Source organism: Callithrix jacchus, chromosome 4 (assembly GCF_049354715.1).
Source record: "Callithrix jacchus isolate 240 chromosome 4, calJac240_pri, whole genome shotgun sequence".
NCBI classification, from domain to species: Eukaryota; Metazoa; Chordata; class Mammalia; order Primates; family Cebidae; genus Callithrix; species Callithrix jacchus.
Window position 1 is genome coordinate 13,334,219 of NC_133505.1, and position 27,482 is coordinate 13,361,700.

At 42.9% G+C, this 27,482-nt stretch overlaps 1 protein-coding gene and 1 long non-coding RNA gene across 13 annotated transcripts in view; one reads left to right on the forward strand and one right to left on the reverse strand.

Annotated features, from left to right (window-relative positions):
- CAP2 (cyclase associated actin cytoskeleton regulatory protein 2) overlaps positions 1 to 2,724 on the reverse strand; it is a 142,193-nt gene extending 139,469 nt beyond the window's left edge. For 8 of the 12 annotated variants that reach the window (XM_035294829.3, XM_035294827.3, XM_008993922.6 and 5 more), the window contains exon 1: positions 2,521 to 2,724. The gene's annotated coding sequence lies outside the window, so the exon portion shown is untranslated. Of the gene's footprint in view, positions 1 to 2,119; positions 2,310 to 2,435 lie in introns of those variants that run through there. The other 4 variants (XM_078368287.1, XM_035294824.3, XM_078368288.1 and 1 more) reach the window with 4 other exon arrangements.
- LOC108591102 (uncharacterized) lies at positions 1,951 to 27,062 on the forward strand. Its single transcript, XR_004741548.3, has 3 exons — positions 1,951 to 2,046; positions 25,929 to 26,044; positions 26,832 to 27,062. It is a non-coding gene; the product is annotated as an uncharacterized LOC108591102 (long non-coding RNA).
- Positions 27,063 to 27,482: the final 420 nt, after the last annotated feature.

Below are 27,482 nucleotides of genomic sequence, written 5' to 3' on the forward strand. Positions count from 1 at the left end.
TATTAAGAACTCTTTATATGTTGTGGGTACAAGTCCCTTATCAGATATATGATTCCCAAATATTTTCTCCTATTATATGGGCTATGTTTTCACAACTATCTAGTTATTAAGCCCTGGTTTCTAAACCTAGTGATGAATTCACAGTTGTTCAGCTGAATATAATGTTCATAACTTACCTAGACTTAGCATATTATTGTTACATATAAAATGCTACATGATTAATAAAAACAAAACCTCATGCATAAAGATGTTAGGAAATATTAAAAACAAAAGAAAACACCATAATGCTCAAAATAAGTTAATGCTTTTCTTGAGGGTATTTAACTTAATTACCAGGGTATAACAGGCACTCAATAGAATGTGGCCCGTTTATTCTTTCAAAATGTTCCTTGCCAAATTCTAGCACAGAGTGAGTCAATGGGAGTAACAAACTATTACCAGCAGGACAAATCCATTCCCCTCTCTCTTAACTTTTGTGTTTTCTGCCCCTCCCTCAAGCTAAGAATGTTTTTTTTTTTTTTTTTTTTGAGACGGAGTTTCGCTCTTGTTACCCAGGCTGGAGCGCAATGGCGCGATCTCGGCTCACCGCAACCTCCGCCTCCTGGGTTCAGGCAATTCTCCTGCCTCAGCCTCCTGAGTAGCTGGGATTACAGGCACGCGCCACCATACCCAGCTAAATTTTTTTTTATATTTTTAGTAGAGACGAGGTTTCACCATGTTGACCAGGATGGTCTCGATCTCTTGACCTCGTGATCCACCCGCCTCGGCCTCCCAAAGTGCTGGGATCACAGGCGTGAGCCACCGCACCCGGCCAAGAATGGTTTTTACAGTTTTTAATGACTGGAAAAAATGAGAAAAATATTTTGTTACTGGTGAAAAGTATATGACCTTCAAGGTTCAATGTCTGTAAATAAAGTGAAACACAGCCATACCATTCCTTTAGGTACTGTCTTTAGCTGCTTCCAAACTATAACTGTGGAATTGAGTAGTTGCCTGCAAAACCTACATGTTTACTATCGAGCTCTTAACTCAAAAGTTTACCAAATCCTACAGTTTATCAACAAATTAAATTACTTCTCACATTAACTATGGGAAACAAAAACCTACTTCCTACTGGCAAAAACCACCTTGATAATCACCTTCCTGATTTCTCATAGTCAACTTCTTTTTCTCTTTATCCTTGCGAAATATTTATATGACACTTTGATTGTAAAATTAAGAATTTTTTTAAATTTCAGGATTCATGGAGAAGCCGCCTTTCCTTGCAAAACATACAGTATATTCAAAAAGTCAAGCTCCAGCTACACTTAAGGTACTGAATTAACTATTTTACAAACTTTTATTGTCTGTCCATTACATGCTATGAGCCAAATACCGTTTGGTGCCGCAGGAACTATCAAACAACCCATCCTTGCTCTCAAGAGGCTTGCAGTCTAATTAGACTCTAGTAACTATAGATCCACCTCTCTAAAGTTCACTCTACCGTTGTAATTTTACACTAAGTGGGCTTAGATAGTTTACCAAGAATTCTAAGGAGTATTCCTTAAATGAAATCTACAGAAGCAGTAAAGAAATAGGAGTACTCAGTAAACTAGTGCCTCGAGTCCCAGAGGCTTCTGCATGCCCATGACTATAAAACCAAAGGTCCTAGATCTTTTTACCAAGTGTTCATCTCCACTCTGGCTGTTTGGAGCTAGTCCTAGTCCAATTTTCCTAAATGCAGTCACCCATACATACTCGTTCTTAAGAATGCATGCATTCAAATATCGCTGCGACTTGGAGCGAACACTCTGATGAGAATAAAGAAAAGGCCATCTGCAGGGTGATTTTCCGCCCTAAAAGTGAGGCTAGGGCGGCCACTTCCACGAACAACCCATCTACCCAAAGCAGTCAGAGAGCCCGCGGTGGTGCCGTTTTTCCGAGCCGTTCCCCCAAGCCTCAGTTGCTTCTGCATTTTTCAGAAGTGACTCATCGCCTCAAGTCAGGTTCCGCAGCGGGGAAGCCAGGTCTGTTTCTTTCCAGCACTTTCTGATCGAGGTGGCTCAGGTCAGAACCCGCGCAATGACCCCCACCCCCACCCCTACTCCCATCCCTACCCCCACGCCCCTGGAAGACTCACAGCCGGGGGGGTGGTGGGAGGGGGCGGCGAGACCCCCAAAGTTAGAGCGGCCGGGCGGGTGGTGGTGCTTGGGTTGGGAGGCCGCGGCCGCCCGCCAGCCCCGAGCCGCTCCCGCCCGCACCCCGCCTTCCGAGCGGCCGGGACTCCGGGGCTGGGGAGGCGGGGGCAGGGCGCGCCGCTCCGCTGACCCAGATGGGAGTCCGCCCGCGCCCCGCGTCCCGGACCCTGCGCCCGCGCCGCCTTTATTCCCCGCGCGCCGCCGCCAACGCCGCCGCGTCGGGCCGCTTTCCCACCCCACCCATCGCACGCAACTTGCCAGCGCTGGCAGCCAGTCGCCCCCCGCACCTGCACCCTGCCCGCACCCCCGCCCCCTGACCCGGCCGCGACCGCTGCAGCATTACCTGCTTCGCTGCCCCGGGGTCCCGTCCTCGGCAACGCAAATCCGTGGTCGGCCACTACACCCTCCTCCTGCGGCCCTCCCCTTCTCCTCCCTTCTCCCTCCTCCCGGCTGTAGGAGTCCGTGTCAGTCACGCTGCTCCCGGGGAGAGTCGCCGGCAGCTTCCGGAGCTCCTAATACAGACGAGCTGAGCTGGGAGAGGGAGAGCAAAGCCACGCGGGTGGGGAGTGGAAATAAAGGGGAGCAGAGAGGAGAAGCGGGGGAGGAAAGGAGGGGCAGATGGGCCGTGGGAGAAAAGACAGGGAGATGGGGAAGGCAGAGCCAGGGAGCGCCAGCCTGCCTCCTAAGCGCCAGGCTAGGAGAGAAATGGATTCAGTGCATCAAGCAGTATTGCAAAGAAATCTGGAAAGATCCGGAGGCTCCTGGCTAACGGAGGCACAGATAGGTTGGATCCCCAAACACTGGTGCAGAGAAATGGGTAATGAGGTCCTTAGGAAGCAAGAGACCGGCATGTGTACCCCCAGACCCAAAATGAGGATAAAGGCTCTGGCAGGAGAAGGAGCTAAAAGACAGCTAACGCTTTTAGCGAGGCATCAAGACTGGGTGCACTCATAGCGTGTGACATTTTTTAAAAGTATAAACAGCAACTTTTAAAATGTCCTGATTGTTTAAAAATTAAAGTAACCAAACCCAGTCGGCTTAAGATGTGCAGTATATTTGTGGCCACTTCCCCTTTATATATTGATTATAATTACAAAATTGGAGGCTTTTCTCTATTAACGTCATTAGGAAGAAAGCATGGATTTTCAATTTTCATCAAAGTTCATTTCAATCTAAAAAAAAGTGACTTGAAGCTCTTTATTGGATGACTGCCAGAAAAATAATTGCAGATAAGAGAGAAAAAGTGGGGAAATGTAATTGATGTCTTCTAAAAGTAAAATCTCTAAGCAATAAATATGAGATGAATTTCCAAAAGGCCAGTATTCTCTGTCAATGCACATAATTTGGTTCTGTACATTACAAGGTTTATTCTGAGCCCATAGGTCACAACTTAAACAAAGATCATTCCAATTGCACATTGCTCTCTGCTGACAGTAATGAGGTGCAGTGAGTCTTCACTTCCCTTTGTCTGGAAAGAAAGGAAACAAAATGACATAAACATTGATCAATGAATGTGTACACTGCATAAAGCCAGAGCCAGCACCATCCCTATCCTGTGCATACCTTGCATATGGTAGGCATTCAATATGTTTATATTAAATAATGAATGGATGGATGGATAAAGCATGTATGTAATTTAGAACATTTATCTTCCAGAAATGCAGAAAAAAATGTGTATCCATAAGAATCAATGTGTGCAGGATCACAGGGAAGTTCCAAGCATCCACTCAAGATGACATATTTTTAGCACTAATTTCAGCAAACATTAGCAGAGCATTTCCTTAGCTAAATCTATTTTTTATTGGAGTACAAAGTATTATGGAGTCTAACAGTGGATGCGACACAAATCCTGTCTTTAGGTTGAAAATATGATAGGAAGATGTGAAGAGTATAAAAATAACCACAGTTCAAGGAATGTTGTAAAAAAAATATTCTAGGAGAAGTATGAACAAATTTCCATGGAGAGGGAGCTTGCTTCTAGTGCTGGGGATCAGAGAACACTTTCTGATGGACATGAGTTGAGTCTTCATGCACAAATGAGACATTAAGAGTGGATAGTGGAGGAAGAACACTCAAGATGATGGGCAAAGACAGAAGTGGAGAAGTAATACAGAATGGCATGTATGAAGGACAGTCTGTGAGTCTGGCTGGAATGGAGGTTTGTGGAAGCCAAGTATAGAAGGAAGGTTAGGCCCTGGCTGGTAGAGGCCTTTGATCTTAACCTAAAATGCTTGGAGCCTAAGTGGTAGGCACTGGGGGAATATTTTGACTATTGATTTTCGAGCATAAACATGATAACAATGGTTAATTTGGTGGTGGCATATAGGACTGGAAAGAGATAGGAGGCAGGGAAATCCACGAAGAAACAATTGCCTAGTCTGGAGGGAAGTAACCAGCATCAGCTTGAAGCCCTCACTCTTCCCTTAACTAGCCCTGTCTGTCATAGCATCTGTCTGCTATACGATGTCTACCCCAGAAGGGCTAACCCCCGTGGACACTTCTTCCTCACAACCCACATGGATACTTAGGGTCCTTATTTTCAACTAGACCTATAACATTCCAAGAAAGTGGGGATTATGTTTGTTTGGTTAATGGCTGTTTTCTCAGGCCAGACACATGAAGATCACTGACTACACATGGGTTGACATTTTCTTTTACAGGATTAGGTCAGAAGGTGGTGGAATAGGAAGGAAGAGGACGGAGCTGGGCTTTTCTAAATCTTTTCGGTTCCCCTTGAGATTCCAGCGCAAACATGACTTTTTCCTTAGCCGATGACCTCATGATGTGTAGACAAGGAGACTGATAACGGTGTTAACTTCCACTCCCTTCTACCTCAAAATTTCTCCCGTTGTCTCCTTTGCTCTCTTTCTTCCTTTCTTTTCTTTTCTTTTTTTTGGATGGAGTCTTGCTGTCACCAGGCTGAAGTGCAGTGGCGTGATCTCAGCTCACTGCAACCTCCACCTCCCAGGTTCAAGCGATTCCCCTGCCTCAGCCTCCTGAGAAGCTGAGACTACAGGTGCGTGCCACCGTGCCGGGATAATTTTTTTTGTATTTTAGTGGAGATGGGGTTTCACCATGTTGGCTGAGATGATCTTGATCTCCTGACCTCATGATCTGCCCGCCTCAGCCTCCCAAAGTGCTGGGATTACAGGCGTGAGCCACCGCGCCCGGCCTGCCCTGTATATTTCTTTTGAGTTGATGTCTCCTTCCTTGTCCTTGCTAAGAGTATTCTTGTCTTTTCCACTTTGTGTCCTTGCCCTTGCATCCTGAACCACATCCTCTGCACTGAGTTTGTCCCCATGGATTACACTCCAATTGCAACAGCCAAGGCTGAACTCAAGGGCTGATAACACAGTAGACTTGGGGAAAAAAGGAGAAACCTGTGGTTACAATGATTCTACACTCATTTACCTTTGCTTATATAGAATACAACTTTTTAATGAACTTTTATATCAGGGGCTTTGCTAGAATCTCAATAGAGGAGGTGACCCAGAGACTCAAAATTCATAGTCTATAAAGTTTATATAGTACAGTAGTGCCCCTTATCCACAAAGGATATGTTCAAACACCCCCCCGCCACTGGATTCCTGAAACCACAGATTCGTATTGAACCCTCTGTACCATGTGTTTTTTTTCCCTATACATATGTACTTACGGTAAGTTTAATTTATAAATTAGGCACAGTAAGAGATCAATGATAACAATAATAAAATAGAATAATTGGCTGGGTGTGGTGGCTCACACCTATAATCCCAGCACTTTGGAAGGCCAAGGCGGGCAGATCACCTGAGGTCAGGAGTCTGACACCAGCCTGGCCAACATGGTGAAAGCCCGTCTGTACTAAAAATACAAAAATTAGCCTGGCATGGTGGCAGGTGCCTATAATACCAGCTACTTGGGAGCTGAAGCAGGAGAATCACTTGAACCTGGAAGGCAGACATTGCAGTGAGCCGAGATCGTGCCATTACACTTCAGCCTGGTGGACAAGAGTAAGAGACTGAGTCTAAAAGAAAAACAGTTATAACAATATACTGTCATAAAAGTTACGTGAATGTAGTCCTTCTCCCTCTCTCAGAATATCTCATTGTACTGTACCATACTCACCCTTCTTCTTGTGGTGATAAGAGATGACAAAATGCCTATGGGATTGAATGAACTGAGGTGAATGACGTAGGCATTGTGATGATGCAGCATTAGACGACTATTCATCTTCTGATGATTATGTCAGAGGGCGAGTCATCTGCTTTGCGTGATTGTATTAGTTTGTTCTTGCTTTGTTATAAATACTCAACCATGGGTAATTTATAAAGAAATGAGGCTTAGGCTGGTCATGGTGGCTCATGCCTATAATCCCAGCACTTTGGGAGGCTGAGGCTGGTGGATCACGAGGTCAGGAGTTCGAGACCATCCCAGTCAACATGGTGAAACCCTGTCTCCACTAAAATGCAAAACACTAGCTGGGCATGGCGGCACACCTGTAGTCCCCAGCTACTCCAGAGGCTGAGGCAGGGTAATTGCTTGAACCCCGGAGGCAGAGGTTGCAGTGAGCCAAGATCACACCACTGCACTCCAGCCTGGGCAACAAGATCGAAACTCAGTCTCAAAAAAAAAAAAGAAAGAAATGAGGTTTAATTGTCTCATGGTTCTGCAGGGTGTACAGGAAGCATAGCGGCTTCTGCTTCTGGGAAGGCCTCAGGGAGCTTTCAATCATGGCAGGAGGCAAAGGGAGAGTGCCTTTGGGAAAGTGGGGAGGTGCCACACACTTTTAAACAACCAAATATCACCAGAACTCACTATTGTGATGACAGCACCAAGGGGGGATGGTGCTAAACCATGTGAAACTGCCCTCATGCTCCAATCACCTCCCACCAAACCCCACCTCCAGCATTGGCAATTACAGTTCAACATGAGATTTGAGTGAGGACACAGATGCAAACCATATCAGTGACACCGGATCATGGAGTCCTTACCATGGCCATGGTTGGATGCAGGAGCTAATGGTGTCAACAGGCAGATAGCCTGGAGATCAGGGGTGTCCAATCTTTTGGTTTCTCTGGGCCACAGTGGAAGAAGAAGAAGAATTGTCTTGGCCACACTTAAAATACACTAATGATAGCTGATGAGCTTAAAAAAATTCCAAAAAAAAACTTATACTATTTTAAGAAAGTTTACAAATTTGTGTTGGGCCACATTCAAAGGCATTCTAGGCCACATGTGGCTTACAGGCCCCAGGTTGGACAAGCTTGCTATACAGTGAAAACATACTGGGCAAAGGGATGGTTTACAAGTGGATAAGATGGAACAGGACGGCTTGAGATTTCTTTTATTTATTTATTTTTTTGAAATGGAGATTCACTCTTGTTGCCCAGGCTGGAGTGCAATGGTGCAACCTTGGCTCACTGCAACCTCCACCTCCCAGGCTCAAGCAATTCTCCCGCCTCAGCCTCCCAAGCAGCTAGGATTACAGGCACCTACCACCATGCCCAGCTAATTTTGTATTTTTAGTAGAGACGGGGTTTCTCCATGTGTTCAGGTTGGTCTCGAGCTCCCAACCCCAGGTGATCCGCCCAGATGGCTTGAGATCTCATCACCCTTCTCAGAACGGAGCTTCTGTAGTCTCTTCTTCGAATCTTCTCTTGAGGGCCTGTCTTCATCTGTTTGAGCCGAGGCACAAACAGCCTCGTTCATCAGAATCATCTGGGTAGATTGTGTTTGGTATGTTTAGCCTTTTGAGGATATCTTTTTTAAAAGATCATCTTACTAGGGCCATACCTTAACTCAAATTCCAGGCATCGAAGTCAGGGTGGGATAGAAGGTGTCTGAGAAGAGGAAGGAGGTGCTGATACCACTCCAACCACTGTGTGTTTCTCTAATGATCTACCTTGTGGATAAGATTGTCCCCACATAAAAACTGTGTGTAACTAAAAATAGATAAACCACTGGTCTTAATAAATGTAATCATCTTTTTAAAATGCCACTGACTTTTGGAACTGTACCTGAATGCTTCAGTCCACTTTCATCTCTTCCTTCTTTAAATACCTTTGAAATTTATTCATTCAACCAGAAAGAAATTACTCTCTTAAATTTCTTCTGTTTGCTGTTTTTTAAGTGTCCTCTGTCAACCTGTAAGTGCCTGAAAGCAAGGCCATTGATTGATAGTTCGAATGTCTTTTACATCCGTTCTCAATCCTAAGGAAGGGCTGCTGCCAGCCCATGTGGTGGCTCTTCCTCTTGTCACATATTAGCAAATACCCTCCGTTCATCTGTAAGCCACCCACACAGCTATACACAGTATTCCTGAACAAGGGCAGTTCATGATGTACGAGCAGTTGTCAGTATACAGATTTCTCGGTTTTTGCTTAATGAAACAAATCCAGGTTTAAAGTCGGGACTTAGAGAAACGGACAAGTTTATCTTAAAGCAGGAAATAAAATGATTACCAAAAGCATTTAACACATTTTTATAAAAATTTCAATTATTGAGAAGAAATACGGTAATGGTTTTGAAAGCAGAATTAATAAAAGAAAAACCAAACTTCAAAGCTTAGAGACAGTGTAAGGAAGAGAAATTATTCGAGAGTATGTAAGAGACCTGTAGGCCAATCTGAATCCAGAAAAAGCTATCAATATGATATTTAACACCTGTACTCTGAGTGTAAACAAGGCTTCAGAGGGTGAAATTGCCTGAGGCCAATGGTTAGGGTTTATTAGTAAGAAAGCAAGTTTATTTATTTTCCATTTTAATATAGCATCTTAAAAGTAATGAAAGTATAAAACAGATTAAAAAAATCACATCATCCTAACAGCTTGTATTTATGTATTCTTTCATTTCTCTTCATATCTCTTCCATGTGACATATTTTGTAGCTTTAATTTAAAAGAGAAGCCATAATCTATAGTTGGAATCAAGAATTAGATTTCAGTCTGGATTTCAGGTGGCTCATGCCTGTAATCCCAGCATTTTGGGAGGCCGAGGTTGGAGACCAGCCTGCCTGACATGGCGAAACCTTGTCTCTACTAAAAATACAAAAATCAGCCAGACCTGGTGGCGGGTGCCTGTAATCCTAGCTACTTGGGAGGCTGAGGCAGGAGAATTCTGTGAATCCAAGAGGCGGAGGCTGCAGTGAGCTGAGATTGCATTCCACTCTGGGTGACAGAGACCCTGTCTAAAAAAAACAAAAAGCATTAGATTTTAGTTCTAAAGGTAAAATTATGAGCATTGAGTAGAATCCTGTCCCTCTCATTTAATCGTGGCGGAAGTAAGTGTTTACACTATTGCTAGAAATGGGGCATCTGGCAAGGGCAAAGAAAGAAAACTGAGAGGTGTGGAGAAGTCCATCCCAAACTTAGCTGAAATTAACAAACCCCTTTGAAGTGAAAGAAATGCCAAAATATCACCCACCTGGCACATAGAAGGCTCTCAATAAATATCACTTGAACTGAATATTGTGACACATAACACTTAGGAAAAAATATGGAAAATATACATTGCCTAGAAGAAACTTTGATTGTCCAAAAGCAATTTTAAACAATAAATGAAAATCGGTGGTCTCTTTTGAATTTAATATTGTATATACTGTGCATATTATATACCTAGCACCATTAAATACAGAGTATTTATAATGTTTAATACATACAAAATAAAGAATGGATTAACCTATAATTCCATGGAATCTCCAAGACAGCAAATAGAAAATTCCAAAACAGTAACTCTCCTTCTAGTCAGGCAGATTCCTAGTCGGGGTACATACGAACGTTTTACAAAGACCAACTCTAGATATCCAAGTGTCTGCCTGTTTTAGTTCCATAGTCATTGTTCTGTTGACTAAAACAAGAGGGATTAACTTTGAATAACTGTTCCGGCCGGACCTCAGGCTTGGAAAACAGTACTCTACTGAGTTTTATGGGTTCCTCCATTTTTTGGCAACAAGCAATCTGGATTAAATATTTTTGCAATGATCCTTAAAAATAACAATAAGGCTGATGTTTTTAAAAGCCTGGTCCTTCTTTCTGACACCTCACGTGTTTCGTTGATCTGATCCAGTTTCTCATTGAATGTACAGGATAACATGTGAGTTCTTTAGATGCTGAGTGTACGGGAAAGGAAGCACTAGGAGCCACCTTTCCAAGTGTGGTCAGAGCCGCGAGCATTCTCCTCCTTCTCTCCCCCACACTTCCCATCCAAGATTACCTCTATCATCTTGTGACTAAAGGAGAAAATAACTCCCCAGCTGTCAGTGGCTTTCTCAGCTGCCAACATGAGAACTCGATCACACGGGGTAATTCCCGAATTAAGGAAATGTGTCAGCATGCACATTGATGACACCATATGGGCTTTGGGGTAGGCATCCTATCAGTGCTCCCAGAAGAATGTCTGAATTATGGAATCTCAAAAGGTTGAACTGGGAAGCCAAGAGTAGAATGGTGGTTGCCAGGGCTAGAGTAGGGCATGGAGAGATGTTGTTGAAGGGTACAAAGTTTCAGTTAGACAGGAGGAGCAAGTTCTGGAGATCTGTTGTATAGCATGGTGACCACAGTTAATAATAAAGTATTATATACTTGCAAATTTCTAAGAGAGTAGGTCTTCAATGTCCCCACAACAAAACATAAGCATGTGAGGTACGGGTATGTTCACTAGCTTGATGTCAGCATTTCACAATGTATACATACACAGAAAAATCGCATTGTACACCTTGGGTAAATATGCAGACAGTCCTGACTTAGGAGGTTTGACTTCACCGTGGGTTTACCTGGTATTATCTAGGGTATTAAATGCATTTTCCGGACAGGCACGGTGGCTTATGCCTGTAATCCCAGCACTTTGGGAGGCCAAGGCGGGTGGATTACGAGGTCAGGAGTTCAAGACCAGCCTGGCCAACATGGTGAAACCCCATCTCTACTAAAAATACAAAAATTAGCTGGGCATGGTGGCACATGCCTGCAATCTCAAATACTTGGGAGGCTGAGGCAGGAGAATGGCTTGAACCGGAACCCGGGAAGCAGAGGTTGTAGTGAGCCAAGATCGTGCCACTGCACTCCAATCTGGGCTACATAGCAAGACTCTGTCTCAATCAATCAATCAATGCATTTTCTATTTACAATATTTTCAACTTTACAATGGGTTTATTGGGACATAGCCCCGCTGCACATCACGGAACATTTGTATACAATATTTATTTGTCACCTATATCTTAATTAGCTCCTGTCATTCTGCCCTTCCTTCCTTCCTTCTTTTTTTCTTTTTTTTTTTTGAGATGGGGTCTCATGCCGTTTACCCTGGCTACAGTGCAGTGGTGGAATCATAGCTCACAGCAGTCTCAAACTCCTGGGCTCAAACCATCCTCTTACTGCAGCCTCCCAAGTAGCTACTACTACTGGCATGAGTATGCTAATTTTTTAATTTTTAATGTTTATAGTGACGAGGTCTCACTCTGTTGCTCAGACTGGTCTCAAACTCCTGGCCTCAAGCAATCTGGCTGCTTCAACCTCCCAAAGTGTTGGTATTACAGGCATGAGCCACCATGCCCAGCCACTCCTGTCCTTTTGAATAAGATTTCGTATGGTACTAGACCAGAAGCAGCTGGGTTTTCTGTGCTTTAGAGGGAGCATATGTTCACTCATACCATTTCAGAAGTTCCATGGGCCCCGTCAAATCTGTGAATAGTGAGTGGAGCGGTGGTGTGAAGAAGGGAGCTGAGGCCCTCCTTGGTGTTGGCTCCTTCCCCAGGCTTCTACTTTCCAGGGATCCATAAGAGCTGGAGGCACAGCGACAGAGACGAGAGAGGTGAGGATCCCCATAAATCTCCACGTGCGTGCTGGGAGGCCCAGGAGCAGGCAGCAGGAAAGGCAGGATGCCATATGTGGCTGGTGAGGACAGACAGAACCAGGGCCGCCCACGGTGCTGGGGTGGTGAGCATGGCTGGCCGGGCTGTGGACATCACTGGCCCGGGGAACCAGGGTCTGGCTGGAACAAAATCTTTCCAGTCGACCATCCATGACCACATGGTGGGTCTCACTGAAAGCAATCTTGAAATTGAAAGAGTCTAGCAAGGCTACCTTTTTAAATTCACCTTTTAAGAAAAATAAAAGCATTAATGGGTGAAATTCTGCATTTTTGAAACTTCAGTAGCCACCTAACTGCAATTCTGGGTGGCAGAGAGAGACTCTTTATTTTAAAATAAATAAATAACAAAGCAGGCTGGGCATAGTGGCTCATACCTGTAATCCTAGCAGTTTGGGAGGTGGAGGCAGGCAGATCACTTGAGGTCCAGAGTTGGAAACCAGCCTGGCCAACATGGTGAAACCCCATCTCTATTAAAAATATATATTAAAAAAATAGCTGAGCTTGGTGGCATATGCCTGTAATCACAGCTATCATTTCCTCGATTACATCTAACCAGAACCTGAGTAGAACTTCTAAGAATGGCAGCATCATAAGCCTTTTATTTATTGTGATCTGGTTTCAAATATCCATTGAGAGATTTTTGCCCCACCCCCACCCCATCCTCCAAAAACAGAGAACTGGTTGCAAATTGGAGCAAATGCTGCCATAGATTTGCACTTTCCAGGATTCTTCAAAACATGAGTAAGAGCTCCATGGCCTCCCACAGAGTGGCCCAAAATAGACAATTTTCCATGGTCCACTGGAAAATTGGCATTTATCAGTGGGGGAACCTTAGCCATTATGTAAGAGTACATTCTGTAGACAGTTTTTCAACTCTCCACATACAATCCAGCCCTACTGCCTAAAGTCCCAGAACTGGTCTTTTCCCTGGTTTCTGGCGCAGTGATAAACAGTCTGCATTCTGGAGTGGGACTTGATCTTGGCTGACTCATGGTAGCACTTGCTCTGTGTATTTTAAGACAGGCAGTCAGTACAGTTCAATCACTCTTCAGTTCCTGGCTTTGGAAATAAGCAGACAGCAAATTTTATTTCTCACATTGGTTCACGTCTGTTATGTTCAAACATGGTCAGCAAACAGAGAGCAGCAGGGGCCAAAAGAACATTCTGTGATGATAGAGGTGTTCTTTTCCCTCTGTCCCCCTACTTTATCCCTCAGTCCCCCCATTTTATCACTCATAGAAGAAGCCTCTACTTCTTTGTGAGGACACAAAAAACCAAAATAGCAGGGCCATCTGTGTAGCTCAAGCCTGTAATCCCAGCACTTTGGGAGGTTGAGGTGGGTGGATGGCCTAATGTTAGAAGTTTGAGATCAAACTGTGAAACATGGTGAGACCCCCATCTCTACAAAAAATACCAAAATTAGCTGAGTGTGGTGACATACACCTGTAGTCCCAGCTACTTGGGAGGCTGAGGGAGGAGGATTGCTTGAGCCTGGGAGGTTGAGGCTGCAGCGAGCTATGATTGCACCACTCCACTCCGGCCTGGCAACAGAGCCAGACCCTGCCTCGATAAATAAATAAATAAAATGAAGCAAAATAAAATGGCAATTGGACAGGGACAGAACAGCAGTAAATAGATTTTAGCAAAAAGTGCTTTACAGTTGATCTGTTTAGCATGGCAGCCACCAACATGTTGCTATTTTAATTACCTTTTAAATTAGTTCAATTAGTGAATTGAGTAAAATAAAATAAATTATTTAGCTCCTCACTAGCCACATTCCAAGTGCCCACTGGACACGTGTGACGAGTGGCTTCTGTTCTGGATACTACAGCAATGAGCTGATCAACAGGTTGTAGGAGAAGGAGTTGAGAGGAGAAAAGAGTTCTACCACTCAATCCATCTTCAGGACTTCTTCAGCCTCCTCATTACCATCATCTCATGCTTCAAAGATTAAAAAAAAAAAAACAGGCCTGGGCCAGGCGCAGTGGCTCACGCCTAAAATCCCAGCACTTTGGGAAACCGAAGACGGCCGATCACTTGAGCCCTGGATTCGAGACTAGCATGGGCAATACGGTGAAACCACTTTCTACAAAAACAAAACAAACAGGACGGGCGCGGTGGCTCAAGCCTGTAATCCCAGCACTTTGGGAGGCTGAGACGGGTGGATCACGAGGTCAAGAGATCGAGACCATCCTAGTCAACATGGTGAAACCCCGTCTCTACTAAAAATACAAAAATTAGCTGGGCATGGTGGCGCGTGCCTGTAATCCCAGCTACTCGGGAGGCTGAGGCAGGAGAACTGCCTGAACCCAGGAGGCGGAGGTTGCGGTGAGCCAAGATCGTGCCATTGCACTCCCGCCTGGGTAACGAGAGCAAAACTCTGTCTCAAAAAAACAAAAAAATTAGCTGGGAGTGACAGACAGACACGCCTGTAGTCCCAGCTACCTGCGAGGCTGAGGTGGGAGGAGCCCTTGAATCTGGGAGCTTGAGGCTACAGTGAGCCCTGTTCATGCCACTGCACTTTAGCCTGAGTGACAGGGAAAAATTCTGTCTCAAGCAACAACAAAAGGCCCACAGGCCTCTAGTCAAAGGCATCAGGATGGCTTCCTGTTTATTAATAATTTCATATAAGGAAGTCAAACACTTTGCAAGTATCATTAAGGTTCAGGTTTTATTAAAGCATTATTTTATAGCAGGCTTTATTAAAGCATAATTGTCATAAAATAAACTATACATATTTAAACTAGATAATTTAAGTGTTGACATCTGTATACGCCTAGGAAACCATCACCAGCATCATGATAATGAATACATCCACCGTCCCCAAAAGTTACCTCGAGCATCTTTGTAATCCTGCTCCCATGCTCTTTGTGGCCCCTCTCCCACCCCTAGGCACCCACTGATGCGCTTTCTGTCATTATAGATTTGTTTTCACATTCTCGGATTTTATATAAGGGGAACCATACTGTTTGTACTCATATTTTGGCTGACTTCTTTCACTCAACATTGTTGTTTCGAGATTTATCCATAGTCATCATTTTAACTTGCTGAGTAGTATTCCATTTTATGGCTATGTCTCATATTGTTTATTCATCCACTTGCTCTCTGTTGCCCAGGCTGGAGTGCAATGGCATGATCTCTGCTCATTGCAGCCTCCACCTCCCGGGTTCAAGTGATCCTCCTGCCTCAGCCTCCCAAGTAGCTGAGATTTTACAGGTGTGAGCCACTGTACCTGGTCGAAACTTTTTAAGAAACTGCCAAAATGCTTTCCAAATTGGTTGTACCATTTTGCGTTCCCACCAGGCTTGTATGTGAGTTGCAGTTGTTCTGTGTCCTCACCCATGCTTGGTATGTTCAAGTGTTCCAGTGTCATACATTCTAGTAGGTGTGTTATGGTATATCTTTGTAGTTAGGGTTCAATTTTGAAATTAAAATTTTATATTGCTCCCCCTTCTAAGCTTTTTTTTTTTTTTTTTTTTTTTTTCTTGAGACAGAGTCTTGCACTGTTGCCCAGGCTGGAGTCCAGTGGCACCATCCTGGCTCACTGTAACCTTCACCTCCCAGGTTCAAGCAATTCTCCTGCCTCAGCCTCCCAAGTGACTGGAGCTACATGCATGTGCCCCCAAACCTGGCTAATTTTTGTATCTTTAGTAGAGGAGGTTTTGCCATGTTGGCCAGGCTGATCTCGAACTCCTGACCTCAGGTAATCTGCCCACCTTGGCCTCCCAAAGTTCTGGGATTACAGGCATAAACCACCAAGCCCATTTTTCTTACTAAAGTGATCAAAGTGATTGGTTATAGATTTTTGAAATAGGTGAAATAAATAACATTGTCTTACCTTATGATGAGGTCTGAACTTGAGGAGTTACAAACAAGAGATGGATGAGAGGGAGCTCTTTACAGAACTGAACACAATGCCCTTTGAATCTTAGATTCCCCTGTGGTTATCTGAGTAATCTACTCTTTTTATATTTTGCATATGAAGCACTATTAGCGAATTCATAAAGCACAGAGATGGGTTTTATCTATAGGAGGAAATTTTTTTTTTTTTGAGACAGAGTTTTGCTCTTGTTGCTCAGGCTGGAGTGCAGTGGTGCAATCTCAGCTCACTGCAACCTCCACCTCCTGGATTCAAGCGACTCTTCCGCCTCGGCCTCCCGAGTAGCTGGGATTACAGGCGCCCCCCACCGTCCACCACACCCAGCTAATTATTTGTAGTTTTAGTAGAGACAGGGTATCACCATGTTGGCCAGGCTGGTCTTGAACTCCTGACCTCAGGTGATACGCCTGCTTCAGCCTCCCAAAATGCTGGGATTATAGGTGCGAGCCACTGCACCTGGCCAGGAGGAAACTTTTGAAAAAATTAACGTGTTTTAAAAATTCAAAATTAACATGCTTTTGACAAAATTTAGACAGCACATAAAGAAGAATAGAAGATGAAATGTAAAAGTTTTCCATCCCAGCTACTGCAAATACTTCTCATGGTGACACTGCATACAATCATGACTGTGTGTGTGTGTGTGCGTGTTAAAGATGCCAATGCATAAATTAAGCTCCAGTAAAGATGCAGCACATCTGCCATTAGGGAAATGTAAATTAAAGCCACAGCGAGACGCCACCTTTTAGAATGGCTGAAATTAAAAAAAAAAACAAAACTGAAAATAGTAACTGTTGGAGAAGATGTGAAATAACTAGAACCTACAAACACTGATGTTGAAAAAGCAAACTAGTACAGCCTCTTTAGGAAGAAGTTTTTAAAATTTCCTATACGGTTCGACATACACTTAATACGACCCACTAATCCTGCCCCTCGATATTTACCCAAGTGGAACAAAACTGATGTTTACACAGAAATCTGTATACAAATGTTTACAGTGACTTTATCCAAAATGGCTGTAATTTGAAAATCACACAAGTTGCACTCAACTGGGGAATAAATAAACTGTGGTATAAGATGAAATGCTACAGTGTGATTAAAATAAACTACTGATACAGCTAGTGAGAAGGATTAGCCTAAATATGACCACTTGAAGAAGCCAAACTTGGTCGGGCACGGTGGCTCACGCCTGTAATTCCAGCACTTTGGGAGGCCGAGGTGGGTGGATCACGAGGTCAAGATATTGAGACCATCCTGGCCAACATGGTGAAACCTGGTCTCTACTAAAAATACAAAAATTAGCTGGCTGTTTGGCACGTACCTGTATTCCTAGCTACTCGAGAGGCTGAGGCGGAAGAATCACTTGAACCCGGGACACGGAGGTTGCAGTGAGCTGAGATTGCACCACGGCACTCCAGCCTGGCGACACAGCAAGACCCCGTCTCAAAAAAAAAAAAAAAAAAAAGCCAGACTTAAAAGGCTGTCTACTGTGCTCCATTTCTATGACATTCTGGAGAACATAAACTATAGTCATGGTTGGCAAAACATTCTGTCAAAGACAGATCCCATACATGATGATGGTCCGTGAGATTATAATGGAGCTGAAAAATTACTATTAACTTTATAGCAACTGTTGTGTAATTTAGCACAACAGCATGATTCGGGTATGAACAAACCTAGTCCTCAAGAAGAGCTTCAGGCAGGTCCGGAAGAAGGCATTGTTTTCACAGGGGATGACAGGTCCACACGGTTTTTTGTTTGCTTGTTTGTTTGTTTTTGCTCCCGAAGACCTTCTAGTGGGACAAGCCAACGGAAGACAGTGATACTGATGACCCTGACCCTGTGTAGGACTAGCCTTATGTGTGTGTTTTATATCTTAGTTTCTTACAAAAAAGTTTTAAAAAGCGAAAGAAGGGCCGGGCATGGTGGCTCATGCCTGTAATCCCAGCACTTTGGGAGGCTGAGGTCAGGAGATGGAGACCATCCTGGTGAACATGGTGAAATCCCATCTCTACTAAAAATACAAAAATTAGCTGGGTGTGGTGGTACGCATCTGTAATCCCTGCTACCCCAGCTACTTGGAGGCTGAGAGAGGAGAATTGCTAGAACCCGGGAGGCGGAGGTAGCAGTGAGCCGAGATCGTGCCACTGCACTCCAGCCTGGGCAATGAAAGCTAAACTCCACCTCAAAAAAAAAAAAAAGGTAGAAGAAACAAATTATTTTGTTATTGATACATAATGTTTGCAAAATAATTTTTTAATAGAAAAAAGCTTGTAAGTTTATTTATTTTTAGGTGGGGTCTCAGTCTGCCACTCAGGATAGATTGCAGCCTCCACCTCTGGGCTTAAGTGATCTTCTCACCACAGCCTCCCTCCTTCAGCCTCCTGAGTAGCTGGGACTACAGGCATGGGCCAACACACCCAGCTAATGTTAAAGTTTTTGTAGAAACAGTTTTGCCACGTCACCCAGACTGGTCTTGAACTCCTGGACTCAAGTGATCCACCTGCCTTGGCCTCACAAAGTGGTCCCCCATGCAGCTCCTACCCCCTGCTGCGCCCACCACCTCACCCCAGCTGGAAAGCCTCCACAACCACCTCACTGTATTGCAGCTGTTGGGGAGGATGAGAAGAAATGTTAAACAGAACTAAATAGCATTTCAGAGTTGTACTAGCTAAATAAAAAATTCACTGAAGGAACTCAACAGCAGATTTGAGCAAGCAGCAAATTTGAAGATAGGTCAAATGAGATTATACAGTGAGAACCAAAAAGAATAAGAATGAATAAAAATAAAGATTCTCAGAGACCTGTGGGATACCTTGACATGAACTGACATACATATAGTATGAGGTTCAGAAAGAAAGGAGAAAGAGAAAAACAGATAGAATATCTGAAGAAATAATGGGTGAAAACCTCCCAAATTTAAGGAAAAACATTAACTACACATGGTTGAAGCTCAACATAGATAGACTCAAAGAGATCTAAACCTAGACACATTACAATTAAACCAGCTAAAGCAAAAGACAAAGAATTTTGGAAGCAGCATGAGAGAATGACTCATCCCACACAAGGGATCCTCAACGAGATTTAACATCAGAAAACACGAAGGCCAGCAGGCAATGAGATAATACATTGAAAGTGGTGAAAGAAAGACAGTCAACCAAGAATTCCATGTCTTTCGAAAATGAAAGAAAAATAGAACATTCCCAGACAAATGAAAGCTAAGGGAGTTCATCACTAGTGGACCTGCCCTACAAGAGATGCTAAAAGGAATCCTTCAGTCTGATATGAAAGGACACCACACAGTAAGTGATTCAAATCCACATGAAGAAATAAAGATCTCCAAGAAGGGTAATTGCATAGGTAAATATAAAAGACAAAAATTTTAGTTGTTTTTTTAAAAAACTCTTTTTTTTTAAATTTAAAAGACAACTGTGTCAAGCAATAATGATAAATTTGTGTGTGTTGACGGATCTATAATATATAGAGATGTGCTGTTGTAGAAACAGCACAGAGAAGGCACAGATCTATACAGGAGCGAAACTTGTGTAGGCTATCGGAGTTAAGTTGGTATTAAACCCAACTAGATTTGGATAAATTGAGAGGTTAATAATAAGTCCTAGAGTAAGTGCTAAGAAAATAACTAAAAAATATATAGTGAAGGGGAATTAAAATCCAACACAAATATATCTATTTAATGCAAAAGAAGTCAGTAATGGATGAAGAGAGGGAAGAAAAGCACATAAAATGTGTAGATACAAAGGCAAATTAACAGACATAAATTCCGTAGTATCAATAATTACATTAAACGTATATGGATTAAACACTCCAATCTAAGGCAGATACTGGCGACATGGATTTTTTTAAATGATCCAACTATATGCTTGCTTGTACAACAGGATCTAAATAAACAAATAGTTTGAAAATAAAAGGATGGAGAGGAAATACTGTGCAGACAGTAACTAGCTGTTTATAGCATATAATCATATATATGTATGCATAAAGGTGTAGATTTATGTATATGTGCATGCACATGTTATGTGTAGCATAAGGTATTGCATATATATACATATAATATGTATACATTTGTGTATAGCCTAGCATAATATGTCATGCGTAACACAGCATGAAGAGTATAGCAGCTGTCATGACTCTACTAATAATAGACAAAGTAGATTTAAAATAGGTAAAGTAGGTAAAAATCGTTACTAAAGAGAAAGGACGGTACGTCCTAATGATGAAAGTGTCAATTATCGAGCAGATATAACAGTTATAAACATACTACACCTAGCAATAGGACTCCCAAAGTATATGAGGCAAAATCTTACAGAATGAAAAGGAGAAAGATAATTCAATGAAGAGTGGTTGGAGAGTTCAACACTCCACTTTCAATCTTGAAGAGAACAACCCCAAGGAAACAGAAGGGAAACAGAAGACTTGAACAGCGGCTGGGTGCAGTGGCTCACGTCTGTAAGCCAACACTTTGGGAGGCCTAGGAAGGAGAAGTTCTTCCTAGGACTTCTATGCGAAGCGAAGAGAAGAAAGAAAATAATGTGGAGCAGAAATAAATTAAATAAAGAAGCAGACAAATACATCACCCACAATAAAGAGAACTACAGACCATCGTACCCAACCAATACGAGCAAACTGAATCCACCAACATATATAACCATGGGTCATTTATCCCAGTTATATAAACTTGGTTAAACGTAAGAAAAATCATGTAATAGACCAACATGAATAGAACGAAGGGCAAAAAGAACACAGTCATCTCCATAGATGCAGAAAAAACATTTGATAAATCCAACTGCCTTTAATGATTTTAGAAAAACAGTTTAAGAACTAGAAATAGAAGGAAACATCCTCACCTTATAAGAATCACAGCTGGCATCATACATAATGGTGAAAGACTAAAAGCCTTCTCCCTAAGATCAGGAGAAAAAAAAAGATGTCAGTTTCCACTATTTCATGCAATGTATTGAAGATTATAACTAGCATGATTAGGCAAGAAAAAAATGACATCTAGATAAAAAAAGAAGTAAACCTATATCTATTTGCAGATGACATGATGTTATATATTTTTAAAAACCTAGGAATATACAGAAAAAATTATTAGAGTTAATGCATTTTAGCAAGATTGAAGGATACAGTATTAACATATAAAAATTTTATTTCTAGCAATGGAAAATCTGGAAATAAAATTAATAATTCAATTTAAACAGCATCAAAAATCAAATACTTAGGAGTAAATTCAACAAAAACTTCTTTCAACAATTCACTGACATGCTTGCATTTAAAAGATGGTGAAGCTTCAAAATAATAAAAAGTGTATTTCAACATTTTTCGTTTTCTGATTAAAAAACATGTATTTTTTTATAATGAAGAAAATCATCATTATTTATAATAATGAAAAAGAATTATGGAGTGCCCAATTATTCTAAGTGGAGGGCATGGCACTTGCCTAAACCATGCTAAAGTAACCCTTGTTGGTGCCCTTCGTGGTGGAAGATGAGAAGTGAGGATGGAGTGGAAACCCTGAATGCTGAGGCTGAAGGCTCTCTATTCATCCTGTTTTAGAGACATAAGAGCTGGCAGCCACAGCCCAAGTATTGCAGGCTGAGGAGCCTCCAATGATTGCAGCTACAACCTTCCTCCCATCTCCCTACTCCACACACCCTACTGAGCCACCCCAATCCCACACCCCTAACCTACACTTCACTCTACGATTTCTAAGGGGTTTGTGTTGCCAGCAGCCCTAGAAGTCGGCAGATCTGAGAGGCACAAGAGGAAGGGTGTTGGGGGAAGTTTTGTCTCAGCCTTGAAGGGCTAATTGAGAGAGAAAAACAATTCTGGATAAACATAAGGAAAATTACATTCACTGAAGTCCACCTGGAGAATAGAATATTCTCTTCCCAACAAAACGCACATGCTAGGGGCTTTATTTTACTATGTACTGTCATAATTCTAGGGGATGGATGGGGGGATGGGTATTACTATCATTTTTATTTACAGATAAAGAAATTGAGTGGCTGGGTGCTGTGGCTCACACCTATAATCCCAGCACTTTGGGAGGCCGAGATGGGCGGATCTGAGTTCAGGAGTTCGAGACCAGCCTGGCCAACATGGTGAAATTCCATCTCTACTAGAAATACAAAAAGTAGTTGGGTATGGTGGCTCGAACCTGTAATCCCAGCTGCCTGTCTTTCAATATAGATTGTATAGGAGGCTGAGGCTGGAGAATCACTCGGGCCTGGGAGGTGGAGGTGTGGTGAGCTGAGATCGTGCCACTGCACTCCAGTCTTGGTGACAGAGTGAGATCCTGTCAAAAAAAAAGAAAAGAAAGGAAAAATTGATATGCAAAGGGGTAAATAGCTGAATCAAAATTTGTTTTCTCAGTCTTCTGAACATAAAGCTATCACTTTACCTTCTACTGAAGATTGTTTAGAGAAGACAAAATGAATAAGAGAAGAGGCTTCATTTAATTTAAATCTCCACCCTTCCTACCTTTCTCTCTCTTAGGTGGGCAGAGATGACATCTACCTAAATCAGGGCCCTTCACCTTTCTCACTCCTCTTGCAGGTTCCTAAGATCATGAGCTCTTCAGGGAAAGGTCATATCTGAGTCCCTTTTGTATCCCTAAGATCTAACCTAGTGCCTCACATCCAGCAGAGATAGGGAAAAAAGCTTATAATGCTTATGGGGAGAAGCCCATTCCCCTATGATCTCTATTGAAAAATACGCAGGCTGGGTGTGCGGTGGCTCACGCCTGTAATCCCAGCACTTTAGGAGGCCAAGGTGGGCAGATTGCTTGAGCTCAGGAATTCAAGACTAGCCTGGGCAACATGATAAAACTCCATGTCTACAAAAAGTACAAAAATTACTCAGGTGTGGTGGCCCGCACCTGTAGTCCCAGCTACTCGAGAGGCTGAGATAGGAGGATTGCTGGAGCCCAGGAGGTTGAGGCTGAGGAGGTTGCAATGAGCTGAGATCAGACACGCCAGCCTGGGTGACAGAGTGAGACCCTGTCCCCCCAAACAAACAAACAAACAAAAAACAAAACAAAACCCCACAAAAATCTGTGCTTTGATTTTTTGTAACATAAATAGGATGTGTTGTGTGTTCTTTAAGTCGCCTTCTGACCCTAACTTTCTGCACTGACACTGATGGGAAAGCTCACATTTGTTTCCATAGACAACTGCAACAATGTACTGGTCTACTTAATCCCTATTGTGAGCAGCACTTGCCAGCACTTACAGACCTTAGATTTGAGATGCATAATTAGCCACTATAGAGGAATCTCATGTGCTCAGAATGAATGCATATGGAAAATACACCTGGACCTTGTCGGCAAAAAATCAATGGGAACTGGGGAATTAACTTATAGAAAATGCAATGACTTATTAAAATTTGGTGTAAGCCAGCCTGGAGGCCTACTAACAGGTATATCATAAGTAACTTTTCCCTGGGAAGGAGATCCTTTATATGTTAAAAAGATTCTGTGTGCTTATGGAGGTGTGAAAATGTTAATTTTCAGAATCCAAAGAATATATAGGCCTCTCTTTAGAACAATATTGTGCCAAGGTAAAATGAGAACCATAATACCGATATGTTTGTAGGTACACAAAGGAGAATTTGTTTGTTTGTTTGTTTGTTTGTTTTGAGATGGAGTTTCACTCTTGTTACCCAGGCTGGAGTGCAATGGCGCCATCTCTGCTCACCGCAACCTCCACCTCCTGGGTTCAGGCAATTCTCCTGCCTCAGCCTCCTGAGTAGCTGGGATTACAGGCACGCGCCACCATGCCCAGCTAATTTTTTATATTTTTAGTAGAGACGGGGTTTCACCATGTTGACCGGGATGGTCTCGGTCTCTTGACCTCGTGATCCACGGGCCTCACCCTCCCAAAGTGCTGTGATAACAGGTGTGAGCCACCACAGCCGGCCAGGAGAATTTTTAAAAATCCAATTAATTCTTAATTTAATACGTTGTCTTAGTAACTACCATTTCAAGATGCTCAGGGCTTACAACATAACTCATAGCTTTACCAAGGCAGGAGAAAAATAGAAAAAGACAGAACCTTAAAATACCTTTGCCAATTAAATCCTGAATTATTTTTGACTCTGAGAATAGTGGTTTTATTTAAGCTGCAAAGGATGATAAAGAACACATTGAATCTTCATGCTTCCACTTACATTTTCATTATTTCACAACCTTGAATGTGTTTTGGGGTTTCATCCAATAACTTTTACCTCCAAATCCAAGATGTTAAAGATAGATACAAAGACCAGCTTAATATCAGATCTTTACCTTAAGGGCTAAAACCAAAATAATGGAGTTCACGACCTGAATCACCAAATTCCCATAATCCCAGGGCAATTTCAAGAAATCCATAAAATGTGAAAAGTAAGTGATGAGACGGAGCTACAAACTGCACACCAAAACCAGCTCATGCTTTCTCATTAACTCTTTGTAATGAAAGTTCATTGTTGAAGGTCAAAATGCCTGGGTAGATTCATGGCAAGCCTCAACGGTTTACTTAAAATTCCAAAAACCACCCTTTAATGGCCCTCTTCTATGATAGGTTCTTATGGCAGGTCCTGTTCATAGGCTACTAAAAAGCTATTCCCGACCTCTTTTCCTTTCCCTTTGCTGCCCCCATTCTGGTAATAGCCAAACATTTAGCTTTACATAGCTTTTCATCTAGCTAGGGGAAATGAGACGATGGCACCGGGTCCACGAGATATAAGCAGAATTCTCCTGGGGCACGTCTAGGTCAACCTGCTGTCCCCAGGACAAGGGTTAGATGTGCCTAGGAGTGTCTTCCTTCGTTTCCTCTCATTCCTACGTTGAATGCAAACATGACATCTGGAACTTTCACATTATTTGGCCATCATGAAGCCACAAACATGAAGGAAAGGCCAAGAAACTTTCAGAGACCCATGCCACTTCACTAATAAATGCCAGCAGCCACCTACCTCCATGATCTTAACAGGACAAAAATAAACCCTTGTTTGTTTAGAACGCTATCGGTTGGATTTTGTGCTTCTTGCAGCCAAAAGCATTGCTAGTTGATAGGGTGTTTTACATACATCGTTGATCATTCCCAGAACACTCTGAAAGGTAGCCATTATCATCCCTATTTTATAAATGAGGACACAGATGCACAAAGAACTTAAGTTACTTGTCAAAGACTGCGCGTTGATCTCAATCACTTCACTAGTATTTCCCAGCTTTTATTATTTTATTTATCTATTTATGTTAAGACTAAGTCTTACTCCGTCGCCCCGGCTGGAGTGCAGTGGCGCGAGCTCACTGAAGCCTCCACTTCTTGGGTTCAAGCAATTCTCCTGCCTCGGCCTCCCAAGTAGCTGGGAGCACAGGTGTGCACCACCATGCCCAGCTAAGTTTTGTATTTTTAGTAGAGATGGGGTTTCACTACGTTGGCCAGACTGGTCTTGAACTCCTGATCTCAAATGATCCACCTGCCTCAGCCTCCTGAAGTGCTGGGATTACAGGCATGAACCACACCCAGCTGTATTTCCCAGTTTTTAAATAGGGGTTCATTTACCAGCCAACCAGTAAGGCTGCATGCACTTGCTGCACTCTTACTTTCTCTGTGTGTGCAGGCACACGTGTATGTGTGTGTGTGTGTGTGTGTGTGTGTTCTAGTGTTCCTTCCAGGGAATTTAGCTTCTAGTCCAGTTCTACTACAACTTGCCTGCAGGGTGTGCCCTCTACTCCATTTCCTCTTCTGTAAAACAATGGACTGGATTAAAGTTCAAAGATCTCTTCCAGCTCTCACATTTTGTGATGCCATCATTTTCTCACAGATTGTGAGCTTCACAACACTAAGTAGGGATTGCAGTCTTTTGGGGTTTTTTCCAAGCTTCAATTACTCTGCCCATGGCAGATATGCAGTAATTCCATTAAGCCTGTGCTGAGGTTTGAATGTCCCCCTAAAAGCATATGTTGGAAGCTTCATCTCCAAAGCAACAGTGTTGGGAGGTGGGGCCTAACATTGCATTTGTGTTTTTCAGTTCAGTGACTGTGGTTCCCACTGTACGGTACGGCCGATAGAGAAGAGCAGCCACAGAGCTCTTCAGGGATTCAGAGGCTCTCCTTACAAATCTGTTTCTCAAGGCATGGGTGAAAAGTATGTCTTCTGGGCCCTCTTAGTGTGGGTGAGGTTTCACGTGGCAAATTCACTCTAGCATTCTCAACCCCTGAATCCCTTCCTCTATGGTAAACCACAGGACACCAGCCATTTCTAACTTGCTGTTGATGGGACGTCTTTTGATCCATGTTTCAGCCAAACCGTTAGCACCTTTCTAACTCCTGAGCTGCGACATTAAATGCAGAATCTCTGTCCATATCAATACTTTTCAGCCTGATCCAACTGTGGGTTCCCTTCACCATTATCCCACACCCTTCATATCCATTCTCACACATGTTCTAGATATTTCTGCTTTATATATTGGAAAACCCAAGTAGCTCTTTTGGGGTATAGCACACCTCATCATGACTCACACTTGGTATCTTGCCTGTAGGGTCTTGATGGGACTTGAGTTTAGTTATAGTTCTAGAAGCAAAAAAGGGTGGTGGGGTTGGGTCCTGAGGAGAATCGGGATTATCTTGCTGTTACTGCCTCATGGAAAGGCACTACTATTTCCGGTTAATCCCCTCAGACAGAGCAGAAAGGTTGATACCACTGTGGATGGGGACATAGATGCCTCTGAGGGTGGGAGTGGAAATGGGGAGGTCACTTCTGGCCAGTGAGACTCACCAGGTTTATCAGGGTCTTCCTAAACAGTTGCAGAATTTCACTGTTTCCTAACCAATGTCCTCACTTTAATATCAGTCGGTGAGGCTGAGAGTTTAGCTTTCCTTCAATTCAGCCAGTCATGTGATGAAGGTTTGTGTTTGATTTTTGGCAATTTCAGACCTGTAGTTACAGGAGAGAAGATTCTGACTGAAGACACACCTAGAAACTCCTAAGTCGCTTCTGTGGAGTGGGAGCCAGGAAATCCCATCTGGAGCTCATCTGTTTCCTTCATCACTCTATCCAGCGACACCAGGAGCAACCAACAAACATCATTATAGTCCTTGGTTTTCCACAAATGTTTGAGAATATAATTAGAGTCATTAAATTATTTCCTCTTATAAGTAGTAAATTACAAGTATCAAATGCATTTGTTTTGCATATCTCTAAAACAGTTTATGCCAAGGGCTAGCAGTGGCCTCTGTACTACTAGAAGTAGAGTTCCTAGCATTGTTAGGTCTAATCAATTAAAGAACCACTTCCAGAAACCCCAAAACCAATTAAGGAAACTTAGCCTTAAAATTCTATTCCTCAGCCGGGCACACTGGCTCTCACCTATAATCCCAGCACTCTGGGAGGCCAAGGCAGGAGGATCACCAGAGGTCGGGAGTTCGAGACCAGCCTGACCAACATGGAGAAACCCCGTCTCTACTAAAAATACAAAATTAGTCAAGTGTGGTGGCACATGCCTGTAATCCTAGTGACTCAGGAGGCTGAGGCAGGAGAATAGCTTGAATCCAGGAGGTGGAGGTTGTGGTGAGCCGAGATTGTG